This window comes from Cricetulus griseus, chromosome 8 (genome assembly GCF_003668045.3).
Source record: "Cricetulus griseus strain 17A/GY chromosome 8, alternate assembly CriGri-PICRH-1.0, whole genome shotgun sequence".
In the NCBI taxonomy this organism is placed as follows: domain Eukaryota; kingdom Metazoa; phylum Chordata; class Mammalia; order Rodentia; family Cricetidae; genus Cricetulus; species Cricetulus griseus.
This window is the reverse complement of record NC_048601.1, coordinates 91,058,650-91,076,713: the sequence shown is the minus strand read 5'-3', so window position 1 is coordinate 91,076,713 and position 18,064 is coordinate 91,058,650. Positions and strand designations below refer to the sequence as shown.

The 18,064-nt window shown below is 44.8% G+C and overlaps 1 protein-coding gene across 5 annotated transcripts in view; it reads right to left on the bottom strand.

The window, feature by feature from the left end:
* Gsdme (gasdermin E) overlaps positions 1–5,212 on the bottom strand; it is a 90,983-nt gene extending 85,771 nt beyond the window's left edge. For all 5 annotated transcript variants that reach the window (XR_003487711.2, XR_003487710.2, XR_003487712.2 and 2 more), the window contains exon 1: positions 2,372–5,212. The gene's annotated coding sequence lies outside the window, so the exon portion shown is untranslated. The remainder of the gene's footprint in view (positions 1–2,371) is intronic.
* Between the last annotated feature and the right edge of the window lie 12,852 nt (positions 5,213–18,064).

The window sequence follows — 18,064 nt, the reverse complement described above, 5'->3', positions numbered from 1 at the left end:
GAGACAGAGTTTGAGGCTGGCCTTGAACTCCATAGACTCCTGTCTCTGTTTTCCCAAAGGTGGGAATAGGTTTCTTCTTCTGGCCTTGCTACAACAGGCCTGGGATTCTTGGGAAGAGGCCACGACATCAAATACACCAAATAAAGAGCAAGGTCAACAGGTGTTGGGGCCCTGCTCCCTGTCAGGTGCAGAGCAGGATGCTATCATGTGTTTCCTCGTTTACTCTCCATAACAACTCCCTGAAGCTAACATTTTACACAGCTTGCACACGTGGAAACTGAATGTTAAGTCATTTCCCCAAGATCTTGACAAACAGATGCATGTGAAACCAGCTCAGTACTATATCCTGGTGCTGCTGAGAGCTGGACTTGTATCCCCCTGCTGAATGTGACTAGGGTCACCGGGCATCCACATGAGCTGAGGCCACTGTGATCACAAATCATGGCAAAAAACATGACCACTCTGGCACCATGTCCAACTACAGACCAAGCACAAATGTTCTCCAAACCATAAAAAGGCCAATACCACCTTCCTCCCGGCCCCACCTGTGACCGATGCTGCTGCTTGACCAACCCCAGCAGCCGCCTACCTCTGACAGGCTTTCCACTTGGCAAAGGTTTGTGAAGAGACGCAGTGAGAACATTTTCCCCACTTACAGTCAACCTCTAATACTAAGTGAAGACTTCCCTCTGAAATCACTGGCAAGCCACATTCCCCCTTGCTGCAAGGAACAATAAAACGCAGCAGGTTCAAATCCCAGTGGCTTTGACTAGGGGACCTTGAATGTCTACCAAGAGAATTAGTATTGAGCCAAGAAGATCCCCTTGAGTCCAGAGCAGGAGCTTCTGCCCATTTCTCTGTGCTGACTGGGGGTCAACTTCTTCTTCCATTTAGCTGCATCTGACTCATTTGGTAAAGACAGTGTGTGGAAAGGGCAACTCAGTTACAGTGGAGACAAAGCCATTGCCTTGTATCTTTTCACCAAGAATGTGTGAAATAAAGAAACAAACCATGGTGGGAGGATAAGCACCAGCCTGAAGAGGCAGCCTGGAGCAGGCGGCAAAGGCTGCGGGATGGAGCGGAGGAGAATGAAAGACTGTTAGGGACGGGGAGCCGGGTGTGGTGCGCAGCCTGGAATCTGGGGACTTGGAACTAGAAAGGCTGAGACAGGAGAGTTACACATCCAAGTCCAGCTTGGCCTTCCTGGGCAGATGATAGCTTTAAAAAAATGTTTTAATTTATCTTCAAAGGTAAAAGCAGATGTGGAGCTGGCCGAACACCTGTATTCCCACCACTCAGCTGAGGGAGAGGCAGCAGGATCAGAACGTTGAAGGGCACCAGGCTGCCAGGACTCTACCACAAAAATAAACAAGAAGATTCACATACACAAGAGAGGACCTCTAGAGCAAGCGTCCACAGAGTTCAAAAAGAACAAGAATGTCCTGTGGTCGATGTAGAGCCTCCTCTCTGAGCAGGCCAGCCTGGAGTCCAGGGACCTGGGCAGGCTGTCTGGGTCATTTTCTCTCTCAGATCTAATCAGGAGTCCCGGCCCAGCTTCTTCCTGAAGCTTTGCTTTGTAAGGAGCGCTTATGGCTGATGGATGCAGAAGACGATTCCTTTTATTGTATATCCAGATGCTGTTCCTCTAACCTCTCAGCCCCGTTCAACTCCCAGCTCTGCCTGGATCGTGACAGCCCTGGCCCAGCTGTCCCAACACACCCTTCCCCACTCCTTTCCTGGTCCCATTCATACTCCCTAGCTGGCTGACTGCTTTTTGTTCAGGTTCCAGCAAAACCCAGGAGCAGATCTCTCCCTGAGCGGTGCAGAGGGGAAGAACCCCCCTTCCCCCAAACCCTGTTCCAGGTTGAGGTAGAAGGGTCTCGGTGCCAAGGTTAGATTCAGATACCCCAGGACAGGACAGACCCAAGCCTGCCTCTGGCCTCTGCCTGCTTCTGGCCTTTCCTCTGGTCCATGCGCACCCTGGATCCTTACAGATACCGGAGAGACCCAGAAGACAAAGGAAGGATAGTGGGATGTGGTGGGGACAGGATGAGGTGGGGGTGCCAGAGAGCACCCGCTGCACTTGCCGTATTCCGGGACTACCGGAGTGGCGGCGAGCATGCTGGGAGGTAAGGATGAGATGGAGACCAGCGCGGAATCGGACTATGGGCAGAACAGAGCAGCTGTCCCTGCTGGAGGGTGGGAGAGAAAAGGGAGGCGGCTATCCCCCAATCGCTGGCCTCCGGAGGGAACAAGGGGTTACCGGGGAGAAGGGGCACTGACAGTTTGCCCCAGGCCTGATAGCACCGAGGGCGGAGGGGAGAGGAGCACGAGCCGAGCCCACAGCTAGCTCGCGCCCGCCGCCACTTACCGGCGCTCTGCAGCTCGGTCCTGCACGTGCTCGGTTCCTGCAGGCGCGTGCGCTCTGGGACGCACAGCGAGAGGAGTTGGGCGGGTCTGGACCTTTGTTCAGTCCTGACCCAGGGAGCCTCAGCTGGGCCACAAGCCGAGAGACGGCGCTGGAGGCGGAGCTGGACCCGGGACTCAGGGACCCTGGCTGCAGGGGCAAAGGAGCTTCCAGGCAGCACGGGAGGCTGCTGCTGACAGGACACTGCCTCTTTTCCTTCCGGGGACACCGGGGAGGTTGCCAACTGCCCAGGTCAGGCTTGGGCTGAAGCATCTGCTCCAGAGGAGGGAGTTGGGGATGAGCGTGTGGCCTACTGACCACAGATCCCCCCCCCCGGCACCCCCCCTCCCGGCTTGAGACTACTTCTGGTTCCTCCTGGAGCCTGTCATGCCACTAGTAGGGTGTGAGCTGGCACAGTGGCTTTACAGTTCGTCCAGGGAACTCCCTCTTTGGCCTTGGGACCCCTCGCACTTGCTTGAAGCTTGGGGCTGGATGTTATGAGTACCTACATCCTAGCTAGGATAAGCTCCCTGGAGAACCACGCCTCTGTCACCCGCAGGTGCTTGGTAAATGAAGAGAGGGAACTGGGGCAGAGCGTTGTACCCTGAGTCAATCTTTATAAGATGTTCTTTCCTGTGCGACAAACAGCAGAAAAGAAAATCCTCCCCTGACCCCCAATCCCTGGATTTACACTCAAAGAGTAGAGCATTTTGTGACTGCCCCAGTGGGGAGAGGCCAGCAGGCGGCTACAGAGGTGGGCTCTCTGGTCACCTCACCTCAAAGCCTGCCCTAACTATTCACACTACTAGAGACCACGGGGACCCTCTGCTCCTTACGTACTTCATGATTCTCCTTCGCCCCAACCACCGTCACTACACTGTACTTGTAGAACACATTCTTCTTCCCTAAATTTTCGTCTCACCGAGGACAGTGAGATGTTCTGCTTTTTTCACTGTGCCCAGCTCCGAACTTGAAACTTATTGCAGAGTAGATAGTCAGTCAATTATGCTTGCATTAGAAAATGATCTTCGAGACAGCCAGTTCATAAAGGTGACCGCCTCCAAGTCTGACTGCCTGGGTTCAGTCCCCAGAACCCACACAGTTGAAGAACTGACTCCTACAAGTTATTGTCTGACCTGCACATGTGCTCACGTGTGTGCGCGCGTGTGTGCGTGTGTGCGTGTGTGTGTGTGTGTGTGTGTGTGTGTGTGTGTGTGTGTGTGTAGAGAAAGAGAGAAACAGATATACACACAGAGGGGGGGGACCATCTTTTTGTTCTTCAAACAAGGCATAAGGGTGTTATGGGGTTGTCTTCATAAGTTACCCAGTTTCAAGATTTTCTTTTTAGCAGCTTAAGCCATGTAAGAGGATGAAGGCTGCTATCAGTGTCCGTTGTCTCCTGAGCTGAGCAGTTAGGCTTAAGAGCATCCTCACAACCATTCAGTGCCCATGCTGAAGGGCCCGGTTCTGTTCAGCCAGCTCCCCACTTGTAGTTGATATGCATGAGGAGGGTATAGACAATGGGTACTGGATGAGTAAGTAAGAAATTGCCAGAGTTGTCCCTCTGGTCCTGTGCTTTGCCAGCGTGACTAGGTACTGAAAGGAAAGAGAAATCACTATTCTAGTCTGGTTAGGAGAGTTTTAAAATCTATGTTATTGGTCTTTTGGCTTCATAAAATCATACAGTGATGCTATGGCTTGAATGTGTTCCCCGGAGTCTAAGTCTGTGCATATTGTTGTGGGGGGGTGGCTGATAAGAGGTGGCTAAGACGTGAAGGCTCTGCCCTCAGAGATTGTTGACAAGAGAGTGGGTTGGTTACCATGAAAACTAGTTCTGGTCAAAGGAGCCTGCACCCTCCCCCACCCCACCTGCCCCTCTCTTTTCTTGCCTTCTGCCCCCTGTCTTATCCAGGTAAGAGGGTTGTCTAACAGAACTTGACCAGGGACTTCTCAGACTCCAGCACTGTAAGAAATAAAATCTGCATTCTTTATAATTTACCCAGTCTCAGGAATTCTCTTCTAGCCTCACAAAGTCAAGTACCAGCCTTGACAAGTAATTGTTCTTAGAGCTTATTGCCCCGTGGCCTGGGGCAATAACGTTTGAGCAGCACTTTCAGGCAGTCCCCACCCTGAAGGCTCAGCCTCTAACCACTTGAAACTGGAACTGCCAGTGTCTGAAGCAATGATTACTCCACGCCTTCAGTTTTTCTTCACTCTTTCTATCCTGTGCAGGGCTGTGCAGTGGCTAGTCACTAAACGCCAGAGGGAGACACAAACAGCTAATACGGAGGTGACACTCTCTAGGCGCTGTCTCTGGGTGTGGTTTCGAGTACTTTTCACATGGGGGAAAAAAAAAAAAACACACCTCATCTAACCCTCATAACCTATTTTGGGTTCAAATTCAACAAGGGGAGTAAGACACAAACTGGGAAGTGATGGCAAAGGGTTTAACTCAGGCACAGAACAGAGCAAACAGAATGTGGATCCTGGGAACCGAACGTGGTCCTCTGCAGGAGAGGACATACTCTTAACAACAGAACCATCTCTCCAGCCCCACACTTTAATTTCATTACACTTGTGCTTCTTGATGCCAGTAAATAGGACATTTGAAGATTTCAGATGCAACAATCCAAACAAAGTAAGATTCTAATCTCAGCCCCTGATCAGCATGTTCCATTAGGGGGAGGAGGAAGAGTGGGAACTCTCACTTTTCCCTGGTGACTAAGGATGTTGAGCATTTCCTTAAGTGTCTTTCTGCCATTTGAGATTGTTCTGTTGAGAATTCTCTAGTCAGATCTGTATCCCATTTTTTAATTGGATTATTTGGTTGTTTTATTTCTAGTTTGAGTTCTTTGTATATCTTGGAAAACAGCCCTCTGTCAGATATGGAGTTGGTGAAGATCTTTTCCCATTTTATAGGGAGCCGTTTTGTCTTGTTGACCATGTTTTTGCTTTACAGAAGCTTCTCAGTTTCAGGAGGTCCCATTTATTAATTGTTGCTCTCAGAGTCTGTGCTACTGATGTTCTATTTAGGAAGTGGTCTCCTGTGCTTATGTGTTCAAATGTATTTCCCACTTTCTCTTCTATGAGGTTCAGTGTGGATGGATTTATATTGAGGTCTTTGATCCATTTGGACTTGAGTTTTGTGCATGGTGATAGATATGGACCTATTTGCATTCTTCTACATGTTGAAGCCAGTTATACCAGCACCATTTGTTGAGTATATTTTTGTTTTTCCATTTATATTTTTAGCTTCTTTGTCAAAAATTAAGTGTTCATAGGTGTGTGTGTGTTTATATTGGGATCTTCGATTCTATTCCATTGGTCCACTTGACTGTTTTTATGCCTATACCAAGCTGTTTTCATTACTATAGGTCTATAGCTTGAAGTCAGGGATGGTGATGCCCCCCAGATAATCCTTATTGTACAGGATAGTTTTGGCTATCATGGGTTCATTATTTTTCCATATGAAGTTGAGTATTGCTCTTTAAAGGTCTGTGAAGAATTGTTCTGGGATTTTGATGGGGATTGCATTGAATCTGTAGATTACTTTTTGTAGGATTGCCATTTTTACTATGCTGATCCTACCAATCCAAGAGCATGGGAGATCTTTCCATTTTCTGATATCTTCTTTAATTTCCTTTTTTAAAGTTCTTGTCATACAAGTGTTTCATCTGTTTGGTTAGTGTTACCCCAAGATATTTTATGTTATTTGTGGCTATTGTGAAGGGTGATGTTTCTCTGATTTCCTTCTTAGTCCATTTGTCATCTGTATATAGGAGGGCTACTGATTTTTTTTTTTTAGTTAATTTTGTATCCTGCTATATTACTGAAGGTGTTTATCAGTTTCAGGAGTTCTCTGGTAGAATTTTTGGGGTCACTTACGTAAATTATCATATCATCAGCAAATAATGACAGTTTGACCTCTTCCTTTCTGATTTGTATCCCTTTGGTCTCCTTTTGTTGTCTTATTGCTCTAGCTAGAACTTTAAGTACTATGTAGAATAGATATGGAGAGAGTGGACAGCCTTGTCTTGTTCCTGATTTCAGTGTGATTGCTTTGAGTTTCTCTCCATTTTGTTTGATGTTGGCTGTTGGGTTACTGTATACTGCCTTTATTATGTTTAGGTATGTTCCTTGTATCCCTATTCTCTCCAAGACCTTTATCACAAAGGGATGTTGAATTTTGTCAAAGGCTTTTTCAGCATCTAGTGAGATGATCATGTGGTTTTTTTCTTTCAGTTTGTTTATATGGTGGATTACACTGACAGATTTCGTATGTTGAACCATCTCTGCATCTCTGGGATGAATCCTACTTGGTCATGGTGGATGATTTTTCTAATGTGTTCTTGAATTCAGTTTGCCAGTATTTTATTGAGTATTTTTGTGCCTATGTTCATGACAAGGAATCATTCTTTTTTTAGTTGTGTCTTTGTGTCTTTGGGTATCAGGGTTACTGTAGCCTCATAAAAATAGTTTGACAATGTTCCTTCTGTTTCTATTGTGTGGAATAATTTTAGGAGTATTAGCATTAGATATTCTTTGAACATCTGGTAGAATTCTACACTGAATCCATCAGGGCCTTTTTTTTGGAGGGGGGGAGTTGGGAGACTATTGATAACTGTCTCTATTTCCTTAGGGGTTATGGGTGTATTTAAGTTGTTTATCTGTTCTTGATTTAATTTTAGTATGTGGTACTTATCTAGAAAATTGTCCATCTCCTTAAAGTTTTCCAATTTTTTAGAGGACAGGTTTTTGAAATATGACCTGATGATTTTCTGGATTTCTTCAGTGTCTATTGTTATGTCCCCCTTTACATTTCTGATTTTGTTAATTTGGATATCCTTTCTCTGTTTTTTAATTAGTTTGGATAAAGGTTTGTCTATTTTGTTGAATTTCTTGAAGAACCAACTCTTTGTCTCATTGATTCTTTGCATTGTTTTCTTTGTTTCTATTTAATTTATTTCAGCTCTCAATTTGACTATTTCTTGCCATCTACTCCTTCTGGGTGAGTTTGCTTCTTTTTGTTCTAGCACTTTCATTTGTTCTGTTAATTCACTAGTGTGGGATTTTTCCAGCTTCTTTATGTAGGCATTTAGAGCTATGAACTTTCCTCTCAGCACTGCTCTCATTATGTCCCATAAGTTTAGGTGTGTTGTGAGGTCATTTTCATTAAATTTTAGCAAGTCTTTTGTTTCTTTATTTCTTCCTTGACCCAGTGGTGGTTCAGTTGACCATTGTTCCATGTTTCCATGTATTTGTGGGCTTTCTGAAATTAATGTTGCTGTTGAATTCTAACTTTAAGCTGTGGTGATCTGACAGGGTACAGGGGTTTATTCCAACTTTTTTGTATCTTTTGAGTCTTGCTTTGTTACTGAGTATGTGGTCAATTTTTGAGAATGTTCCATGAGGTGCTGAAAAGAAAGTATATTCTTTTGTGTTTGGGTGGAATGTTCTGTAGATGTCTGTTAAGTCCATTTGAGTCCTAACATCTGTTAGTTCCCTTATTTTTTCTCTGTTAAGCTTCTGTCTGGCAGATCAGTCCAGTGGTGAGAGTGGGGTGTTGAAGTCTCCCACTATTAGTGTTTGGGGCTTGATTTGTGATTTAAGCTTTAGTAATGTTTGTTTTACAAATGCAGGGGCCCTTGTGTTTGGGGCATAGATGCTCAGAATTGAGATTTCCTCTTGATGGACTTTTCCTATGATAAATATGAAATGCCCTTCTTTATCTTTGATTGATTTTAGTTTGAACTCTTTTTTGTTAGATATTAGGATAGTTACACCAGCTTGTTTGTTAGGTCCATTTGATTGGGAAATTTTTTCCCAACCCTTTACTCTGAGGTAATGTCTGTCTGTGAGTTTGGGGTGTTTCTTGTATGCAGCAGCAGGATAGATTCTGTTTTCGTATCCAATCGGTTAGCCTGTGTCTTTTTATAGGAGAATTGAGACCATTTATATTAATGGATATTAATGACCAGTGATTGCTAGTTCCTGTTATTTTTGTTTTTGGTGGTGATGATGGCATTATATGTTCAACTCCCTTCTTTGGGGTTTGCTGCTGTAAGCTCATCTATTTCCTGTGTTCTTGTGGATATACATAGGTGATTTCCTTGGGTTGGTATTTTCCTTCTAGTACTTTCTGTAAGGCTGGGTTTGTGGGTAGGTCTTATTTAAATGTGGTTTTATCATGCAATACCTTGTTTTCTCCATCTATGGTAGTTGAAAGCTTTGATGAGTAAAATAATCTGGGCTGGCATTCATGGTCCCTTAGTGTCTGCAAACCTCTGGCCAGGACCTTCTGGCTTTAATTGTTTCCATTGAGAAGTCAGGTGTAATTCTGATAGGTCTGCCTTTATATGTTACCTGGCCTTTCTCTTTTGCAGCTCTTAATATTCTTTCTTTATTCTGTATGTTTACTGTATTGATCATTTGACAAGGGGTCTTTTTTTTTTTTTTTTTTTTTGGTCCAGTCTATTTGGTGTTCTGTAAGCCTCTTGTATTTTCATAGGCATGTCTTTCTTTAGGTTGGGGGAGTTTTCTTCTATGATTTTGTTGAATATATTTTCTGTGCCTTTGAGTTGGACTTCTTCTTTTATCCCTATTATTCTTAGGTTAGGTCTTTTCATGGTGTCCCAAATTTCTTGCATATTTTGTTGGATTTAAAATTTTCTTTGACCGATGAATCTATCTCCTCCAAGTTATCTTCAATGCCTGAAATTATCTCTTCCATCTCTTGTATTCTTTTTTTTTTTTTTTTGTAGTTCCTGATCGTTTACCCAGATTTTCCATTTCCAGAATTCCCTCAGTTTGTGTTTTCTTCATTGCCTCTATTTCAGATTTCATGTCTTGAATAATTTCCTTCACTTGTTTGATTGCTTTTTCTTGTTTTCTTTAAGGGATTTGTTGGTATTTTTCAATTTTTTGTTTGTCTTTTCCTCCATTTCTTTAAGAGAATTTTTCATTTCCTCTTTAAGGGTCTCAATCATCCTCATAAAGTTATTTTTAGGTCATTTTCTTCTACTTCATCTGTGTTGGGATGTTCAGGTCTTGCTGTTGTAGCACCACTAGTTTCTAGTGGTGCCGTGTTGCTCTTTATATTGTTGAGTGAGTTCTTACGTTGTTGTCTACGAATCTCTTCCTCTAATCGGTATAGGTGGAGCTTGTGCTTTAGGGGTTCTCTCTTTCTCCAATTGGTATAGTTGGGGGCTGTGGCTCCACTGACTGCTCCTTCAGGCACAAGTAAAGCAGAGCTTCTGGTGAATGCTCCTGGTGGAAGTGGGCTCAATGCTCAGATGATCACTCCTTGAGGTACAGGTGGGGCTACAGCTCTGGTGGATGCTCCTCGAATTGGAGATGTAGACGGGGCTGAATTGAGGTAGTAGCAGGGTGTCTTCCACCAAGAAATGGCAGGGGATGCTGGCTGGGACACAGGTGCTCTTTCCCAGGAAGAGCAATGGTTTCTGGAAGCTACTGCTGGAAAGCGTTGCTGTTGCTTCACCTGGTGATCACTCTTCGCTCCTGGGGCTGCGGCTGGGGCCACCCTCTGACATTGCTCCCAGTTCTGAAGTTCGTGGCTCCCTTGATGTTGCTCTGGGCCTGAAGCTCAAGTCTTCCTCCGATGCTACTTCTGGGCTGGGATCCCCCCTCATCCCATTATTATTATTAGCAGTAATTATGTCCAGCACTCAAGTTCTCTATATCTAGAACTTATGATTTAGGAAGGCCAAGCCCACCCACATAGCATCTTGCTAGCAAGTGTTTATTAAGGATGTACCATGGGCTGTAGGGAGACTAAAGACCCCCTCTGCCCTCAGTTCCTAGTTAGAACCCCAATAAGAAAGGCAGATTAACAAGAGAAAAAATACACACAAAAATATTAGTGTGCAGCACAATAGCTATAAAATTTAAATATAAAATGTGTATGTGTGTGCCATATATATCATGTATATGCAATCGTGTGCGTGGGTGTGAGTCTGCACATGGTCACAGAGGACGTGCAGGTCCTCCTCTATCACCTGCTGCCTCGTTAGTTTGAGGCAGAGTCTCTCACTGAGTGAGGAGTTTGATGCTTTGTCTGGCTGGCCGGCCAGTGAGCTCCTGGTATCTCTTCTGTGGGTGGTTGCGATTCATATTCAGGTCCTCATGCTTGGACAGCAAGCACTCTTCCCTACCACACCATCTCCTTGGCCCCTGGTATAGATAGCATCTTGAACAAAGAACAGTAACTCTGTAGAGAGAGAAGAACCAAGGCCAGCCATGGTAGGTTCCCAAAGGTGGGAAACTGGGAAGATAAGCATGTGGGGAAATCAAGCACACGGAGGTTTTGCTTTCTGGTGCCTTCTGTGCCACCTCTGGCCTTCTGAGCCTAGAATAGTCACCTCATATTCTCCCATTGATCAGAAAAGCACAATTGAACTGTCTCTTTGTCACTGCTTGATTGCCCTTAGCTCAGAAATAACTATTATGGCACATTTTGATGTATTCTGGAATGGCATCTCCAGATCTCCTTTAATGTCAAGCAGTATACTAGCACTGAGGACATGACGGCAAACATGGGAACTGTGGTCTTGGCCCTCCATGTCCATAGAGCTTTGCAGTCGTCTGCTGGCAGAAACAGAAGGGGTGGGGTACCATGCTGGGGGAATTCCAGGCTGTGCTGTATAGCATAGTAGAAGAACAAAGGTAACTGCTCATGAAAAGGAAATTAGGGTATGCTAACACAAAATAAACTCCTACATCATAAAGACTCAAGTGTATAGTGGCTCAGGATTTGCTCAGTGAATAACCTAAGGTGGTTCCAGGGGTAGGAGGTGGGGTGGGGGAGGGTAGCTTCTTCAGAAACTGGGCTAGTGAAGGAAGGCTCTGATTTGGAAAGCTGCAGTGGGCATTAGGGGAGTACCTGTGGGCTCCCTGCCCCTCATGAGAGATGTACATGAGACTGGTACATTCATTATTTACAGAGGCCAGCAGCTAGGCTCACAGTCCCAAATAACTGCAAAGAAGGCTGAGAAGTTCAGGTGCAGGCACACTCCTTTAATTCCAGAATTCGGGATGAAAAGGTGGGTGGATCTTTTGAAAATCAGTGGCCAGCCTGGTCCACACAATGAGTTATAGCTAGCCAGGGCCGAATAGTAAGACCCTGCCTCAAATTTTTATTTATTTACCCACTTACTTACTTACTTATTAGTCTGTGAACCCAATAAAAAAAACAGCAGCAAACTCAGCTACAAGATGCCTTTAGAGGGCAAAGAAGCCTCGGCTGCCTCCACTTTCATGGGAACCCCATCTGGGACAGCCCAGAGAGCTGGGCTGATTTCAGTTAAATAATATATTTTCAGTTTGTATAAGTAGTTGTTTTCTAAAAAAAGAACAAAACAAAACAAAAAACAAAAACAAACAAACAAACAAAAAAACGATATTTTCTTACTTCTCTGCCTGGCTAAAGGATAGCTGAGAATGCAGAGAAATGCTAGAGCTCTCATAGGCAAGGGGGTGATGTTTTCATCTAGAACAATTTATTAGCAATAAAGCTTCCTAGCTGGGTTATAATTGGAGGGGGACAGAGGGAATTGTGTACATAGTTGTTGTTTGGTAGGGTCCCAAAAAAGGCTAATTGCAATGGAAAAAACAATTTGGCAAGGAAAAATTATCTTGGCATCTGACTCCATTCTGATTGCTTTGTAAAAACATCAGCTAGATATGTTTGTTAATGTGGACAATGACAGAGGTGACACTTTCAGGAGCTGAATATCCTTCCTTACCTGTGCACCTTGGAGCACACAAAGAAGGGTTTTTTGTTATTGCTGTTCTTGTTTGTTTTTGTTGTTGTTGTTGTTTTGTTTTGTTTCGTTTTGTTTGTTTGTCTTTTTGAGTCTCTGTGGCTTCAGAGACTGTCCTGGAACTGGCTCTGTAGACCAGGCTGGCCTCGCTCACAGAGATGCCTCTGCCTCTGACCTCTGCCCTCTGCCCTCTGCCCTCTGCCCTCTGCCTCTGCCTCTGCGTGCTGTTGGTAGACAGGGAGCATTTGTTTTCTACTACTTGGATTCTTCAAGCTTCTCTTTTTCTCCTCAGGGAGTGAACTTGTAAGCTCACAGTAAGCCTGTTTTGTCTGGGGAATCTATGCAGCCAGCCGGAAGTATACCCTCAGGAACTTCCAGTTTTGGGTGGTTTTGCTCCGCACCTTCAATGGCCAGCTTCCTCATACTAGACACAAGGAAAGCCCCAATGCTCTCAAAAGCAAATGCCAGTGCCGGAGGGTGACTGAGAGGGGGCTATGCTGTGGCTCTTGAAGTGACAAGTGTGAATGAAGTGTGAGCCCCATCTGTGCCTGCTCTGTCTCCACTCCTTCAAGCCCCAGTCCCAACTCCCAGGGTCACTGGGGCTCCACTGCTGGGCCCTCACTGGGATCCTGATAAATAGTAACTATGGTTATTAATGTCCATGCCCTGGACTTTTATTCAATTTTGCAAATAGTGTTGAGGACTCTGTAGGCACTTGAACAAAGCTGGGTCAGCGCCCAAACACACCTACAACTGCTACAGGGTCAGCTTGCTGCAAGGGCTGGAAAGGAACCCAGTCTTCACCAGGCAAGGTCAGTTGTGGGTAAATGTGCTCCAGTGTTCCACAACGGCCAGCCTTAGGTCAGGACCTCTATGAGAAGGATCCATACAAGGCGAGAAGACAGGTAAAGAACCTGTGAGGCTCCACTTCTCTTCTCTTCCTTGTCAACCCAAAGCCACCCCTCAGAAAATGTCAACATTCCCTTTAAGAACTAGAACAGTTGAGAAGTAAAGATTCCTAGAGAGAGGTCATCCTGCAACACTTACAGTAAGACATCAGTGTTGGGCTAGGGATAGGCTCAGTTGGTACAGTGCTTGGCTGGTACCCACAACCCCCTGGGCCCCATCCTCAGCACCAAATAAATAGTGTGGGGGTGCAGGCACTTGGAAGGTGGAGGCAAAGGATCAGGAGTTCAAGGCCAGCCTTGGCTATCTATCAAATTAGAGGCTACCTTGGACTACATGAAATCCTGCTCAAAAACAAACAAGGGTCTGGGAAAATGACCCAGTGAATAAAGTACTTGACATGTAAGTTCAGACCCCCAACCCCCACCAGAAAACTGAACAGACACAATAGCCAGCTGAGCCCAGCACTTGGGAAATGGAAACAGATGCCTAAGGCAAACTAGCTGGTAGAATAGCCAAAGCAGCAAGCTCCAGGGTCCACAGGAGAGGCTGCCCCAATAAATGATGTGGGGGTGATCAAGGAAGACACTTCATGCCAACCTTTCATCTCCACAGACTGATAACACTGGATGGTGTTACGATAAATCTTTCCACCAAAAGCCACCGAGCCCCACTGCCACATGTGCGCTCTATGCCAGCCACCTGCCCGAGTTAGGGCCCAAATGAATACACAGAAACTTGTATTAGGCTCAAATGCTGCTTGGCCAATGACTAGGATTCTCATCTGCTAGCTCAGTCTTAATCATCATACACCTATATTTTATAAGACTTATCTTATCGATGCCTTATTGGTGTCCCTCCTTGCTGGTGGATCACATTGCACTGCTGGAGGAGGAAGAAGAAAAAGGGGACACTTCCTGTTTCCTTGTTTAGATATGAGTCTCCTTGCTATGTCACTTCCTGCCTGGACCACCACTTATCTACTACATTTCCCAGAATCCTCTTTGACTCCTAGTTCTGTCTAACTTGCTGTCTCATTGGCCAAACAGAACTTTATTTAACAATCAATAAGATAAACTTACACAGTACATTCTCCATCAGGATGGAGTGCACCACCATGTGAACTCAAGGCCAGCCTGAACTATACAGCAAGTTCCAAGGTTTTATGGGCTAAAAGAGGAGACGCTATCTGAAAAGAACAAAACAGAAAACCAAAACAACAACAAAAAGGCAATGATGGAACCTGATATAACTGATTCTAGGATTTGAGGATTTGAACTCAGGCCAGAGTCCATATTTGAACTTTTGACTCTTGCCTGACAGGTAGATTTGGGATGAATCAAACATCTAAATGTAAATTTCAATCTCCAGCTTTTAGTTTCTGGCTAATTAAGAACCATCTATTCGAAACAAGTTATTCTTCCTATTTGATTTTTACACACAGTTTTTCATTTTGTTTTTAAGACTGGATCTTTCTGTGGTGCCCAAGTGGACCGCACTTCTCCATCTGGCCAAGGCTAGCCCTGGACTCTCAGTGTTCCTATCTCAAGGTCCTGAACCGTGGGGCCACGAGCCTGCAACACCTTGCCCAGCTCTTCAGTTCTGTGGAGTTCTGATAGTGACCCCTAGAGCAACCCATGTGGTTCAGCCAAGTGATTTCCTGTATCCCATCTTGATATTAAAGGACATTATTTTGATCAGGCTGATAGCACATGCCTATGACCACAGCAGTCAAGTTAAGAGTTCAAGGCTGGCCTGCACTACATAGCAAGATTCTCTCCCCAAACAAACCAAGCAACAAACCCAAAACAAAATACTAACCAATCAATGGGGCAGACAGACAAAACAAACAAAAACAGACAACTGAGCAACCAAAGAGAATGTTTTTACAAATTCTAGACACTGTATTTTCCATAACAGTAGAGTGTGGCTTTAGAGGGATTGCCAAGAGAGGAAGGAGTTCTAAGCACTTCCTTTTATTTTTTGTGACAGCTCCACCATTTCCTGTAAATTGCCCTAAACTACAATCATGCTAGAATTTTAAAAATCTGGGATAAAATTACATTTAAAATCTTTTATTATCTAATATCTGCTAATAACCGAAAATGTTTTCCTACATCACAGCTTAGAATCAGCTTCCTGTTTTATAACTTGTCTAATGATTCCCTATTTTTGGGCAGTCTAGAAAAAGCACTTTCAATGGCTCCCAGACAGGCTTACAGATCCTTTATTAAATGCCATCTGCTTTAATTTTATTAATGTTTTATTAAGGACATCTGGCTGTCGATACAGATCATATAGACCCTTCCTTTGCTGGGTCGGTTGTCACCATCAATAAAGTATATGTTTTATTATTAGCAAGAGAACTTAAGCTGAGTAGTAGAATGAGCAGAGGACCAAGAGACCCATGTCCCCAACCCGCCCCCTGGCAGTCTTGTGGCCAGCATGAACCGTTTGGGATACAGGATGTTTTGCCTCAAAATTGAAGGTTGAACCTGTTCCCCCAGTTACAGCAAACACAGTGCTGTGTGTCAACCGCCCAGCAGCTCAGGTAGGGGATGCTGTTGGGAAGGCTGGGGCTGCTGGGCTGCTGGGAACTGACGAATAGAACCTTGGTAAGAGGATCTGGGGAGGAAAAGGGCATCAGGCAGAACATTATATACTGAGAACCACTGGAGAGACGAAGCCACTTCACTGGGGAGGGATTTACATGGCAACAGGATGGGATGGGGCATGGGTTAGTTTTGTTTTGTTTTTTTAATCATTTCTTTTTTATTTCTCGTTTTTTTATAATCCACTCTGGTTTCATATTTGCTATATAGCCAATACTGGCCTTGAACTTCTGATCCTCTGCCTCTACCTCCCAAGAGCTAATATGACAGGCTCTGCCACCAAGACAGATTAGATCTTTTCTCTACAGTGGAGCCTCGACCATCTGCCTTCCCTTCTTGGTCTTAGCGTTGCAGTCTTTGGAGACCACTCAGCTCAATTTGGCTAATGGATTGGTCTCTTCAGTGGGTTAAATACACACACTCCCTCTCCCCTTCTCTCTCTTCCTCTTTTCCCCTCCCCCACTCTCTACCCCCTTTCTCCCCACCCCAGGTGTGTGTGTGTGTGTGTGTGTGTGTGTGTGTGTGTGTGTGTGTGTGTGTGTATGCATGCATGCATGCATAGGAATGCATGTGGGGGTCAGAAGACAACTTTAGGAGTCAGTTCTTTCCTTCCACTATGTAGGTTCTTGGGTTCAAACTCCAGTCATCTGGCCTGGTAGCAGACACCCTTACCCACTGAGCCATCTCTCTGGTCCTAAACATCACTGTTTGATCATCAAAGTGTATTTGGCACAGCACACAGGTAGCATGTGAGGCTAGACATTGAGCCTTGGGTCTTTGAGATGAGAATCTTTGGTTGATTATTGAATGGACACCTTTTATTTTCTATCTGTGCTGTAAAACTATGGAGAGCCCTGCCTTGGGGCAATCTAATCGACCAAATTAATTTGTTTATTAAATTAAATGGTTTCTGCCACCAGTTAAAACATAGGTGGGTTTATATTAGATTCTATAATATTCAGTTGTACTAGATGATATTTGTGTTAGCTCTGTGGATGAATGAAAATAAGGAAGGAAACCCCACTCGCCACAGTCACTAGATCTTTGGTAGGTACAGGCTCTATGCTGGGCATGGGGTGGGGGTATAATGAGAGTGAAGACAATCTGTAGTCCATAAGGTTAAGATATCTTTATTTAGATAAACACCAGCCAAGCATAAGCCAGAGCGTGCCCAGAGGCAGCAGACTAGGGAGGCCAGAGAGAAGGGCTCCCACGTGTCTACCACCCCCTTAAGAACTCCCCACGAGTCATCCTGAACCTCCCCTGACCACGCCCTGACAGGTGTAGTCAAGCACACCTGTAGCTAGCTCCTAGGAGGCAGGGCTACAGTGTCTCCCTACAAGGGGCGCCACTCAGAGCTCATATTCTAGGTGGTAAAATGACGACAAGCAGAACAAATAAAGAAATGTCAGCAATGGTGACAGCTTGTAAGGAGCTTGAAGACATTACTCAAGACTTAACAAGAACAGGGAAACATCTTAGCACTTGGGAGGTACGGTAGATGAGTTCAAGGTAATCCTTGGCTACATAGTCACCCATGTACAGTGACATGTAGCCAGGGCAGTCTGGATACATGAGACCATGCATCAAGAAAACAACAACAACCAAACAAAATCCCTACTCTACTAGCATGGAGTAAAATCCCTACTCCACTACCATGGAGTAAAAGGCTGAGTAGGGAGCAGGGGATGTGTCTCTGCTGGTAGATTGCTTGCCTAGCATGCACATGACTCTCATTTCATAAACTGGACATGGTGGCACTTTGTAGGAGCAGAAAGGTCAGAATTTCAAGGTTGTCTATGGCTATATAGTGAGTTGGAGGCCAGCCAGTACTGTGTGAGCCCTGTCTCAAAAAAAAAAAAAAAAAAAAAAAAAAAGAAAAAAAGAAAAGAAAGAAAGAGGACAAAGTGAAAACTCAGATGTCTTTCTTTGGTCTCTTAGAGAAGAGGGGTCACAGGGCACAGGGCAAATCTCTGTCCCAGAAGGACAGACATATACAGAAAGACACAGCTACCAGAGTGGACACCCCAGTGGGCACTAACGCAGTCGGCTATGGGAAAGCATCTGCTGTGATGATCAGTAACCAAGTTCTTTTTAGCAATAGGTCTTTGATTCAAGGGCCCATTTATCCCAGACTGGCTCTACACTCACTGTGTACCCCATACTGGCCTTTAACTCTCAGATGCCCCTGTCTCTGCCTCTTAAGTGCTGAGATTACAGTCTGAGCTGCATCCAGAGACTGTTCCAGAACACCCCCATGTGTTGCCAGAAGAGAAGAAAAGTCAGTTTTAAGACACCAGATTATTAACAAGACCTGTCTTCAAGAAAAGCTATTCTGAGACTGGAAAGAATGCTCAGTG